At 40.3% G+C, this 1,361-nt stretch overlaps 1 non-coding gene across 1 annotated transcript; it reads left to right on the top strand.

Annotated features, from left to right (window-relative positions):
* Positions 1-639: 639 nt before the first annotated feature.
* Positions 640-746, top strand: LOC148292282 (small nucleolar RNA R71). Its single transcript, XR_015827197.1, has one exon. It is a non-coding gene; the product is annotated as a small nucleolar RNA R71 (small nucleolar RNA).
* Positions 747-1,361: the final 615 nt, after the last annotated feature.

The following is a 1,361-nucleotide window of genomic DNA, read 5'->3' as shown; positions in this document are numbered from 1 at the left end:
ACTCTTTGAGTTATTTCAGCAGCTATTTGGCCTAATTGGACTTCCAATTTGGAGATGGCAGCTTGTGTAGTTTGCTGAAAATTGGATTGGTTGATTGCCATCTGCTTCACTATATCTTCCAATGATGATGATGATTGTTGTGGCCTTTGGAATGAAGGGGGATTTGCTTGATTCTGGGTATTTCTCCATGAAAAGTTTGGATGATTCCTCCAACCTGGATTATAACTTTGAGAGTATGGATCATTTCTTGGACCTTGGTTGTAGGAATTTACCAACTTAGCTTGCTCTTGCACAAATTCTGGATATCCAGCCCCAAGTGGACAAGCTGTGGTAGCATGGTCATGAGATTCACAAATGCTACACACTTCCTTCGGAGGGCTTCTTGAGTTTAATGCAAGAAGAGCATCTAGCTTTTGTTCCAGTTTTGAAATCTGCACACTAGAAGCATCATTAGAACCACTAATAACACGTTTACCTCTTGTATCCGTATGTTGGGTCTCCATTGCTATCTCCTCAAAGAGTTCGTACGTTTCTTCTGGAGTTTTGGTTTTAAAAGAACCACCTGCAAAATTGGTGACTATATTATGACTAGAAGGGGTTAGTCCTTTATAAAACATACGCATTTGAAGCTTCAATGGAATCCCATGATGAGGACATTGGTTGAGCAACCCATTGAATTTCTCCCATGCTTCACAAAACGATTCATCATCTTGCTGTGCAAATAACAAGATCTTGTCCCTAAGCATGTCGGTCTTTTGCGTGGAGAAGTATTTTTCCAGGAACTTCTTTTGAATGGCAGACCATGTAGTGAGTGAACCAGGCTTCAAAGAATTCAACCAATACTTCGCCTTATCCTTTAAAGTGTATGGAAACAGTCTCATTCGAAGTTGATCTTCTGTCACACCTGTCAAGGGAAAAGAACTCACAACATTAAAAATATCCTTTATATGAGTCAATGGATCTTCATTAGGTAAACCATAAAAGGAAGGCAGCATATTAAGATGAGAAGATTTAAGCTCATAATTTCGAGCTACAGTGGGCAGCAAAATGCTTGAAGGAGATGCTGGAATTGTTGGGATATCAAGTTCTCCCATGAACTCAATGGCAGCCATCATTTCTTCTTCTTCTTGGTCTGAACTTGCTTCCGAATTTGAAAGTGAAGAACCGGGAAGTTCAGTGTGGAGAGCAAGACTTGTAAATGTAGCAAGAGCTTGCTCTTTTGCAGTTGACAACTCCCTTTCTAGACGATTCTGAATTTCAGAGGTCACTCGTCTGGGTTGCAATGATGGTCCTGCGTTCAAAGATCTAGAACGTTGGAACGAAGACCTCACTTGTTCAAGTAATGGATTTTTAGACATAAA

The sequence above is a fragment of the Prunus avium genome, chromosome 8 (assembly GCF_965620075.1).
Source record: "Prunus avium chromosome 8, drPruAviu1.hap1.1, whole genome shotgun sequence".
NCBI lineage: Eukaryota > Viridiplantae > Streptophyta > Magnoliopsida > Rosales > Rosaceae > Prunus > Prunus avium.
This window is presented reverse-complemented; position numbering and strand designations above follow the sequence as displayed.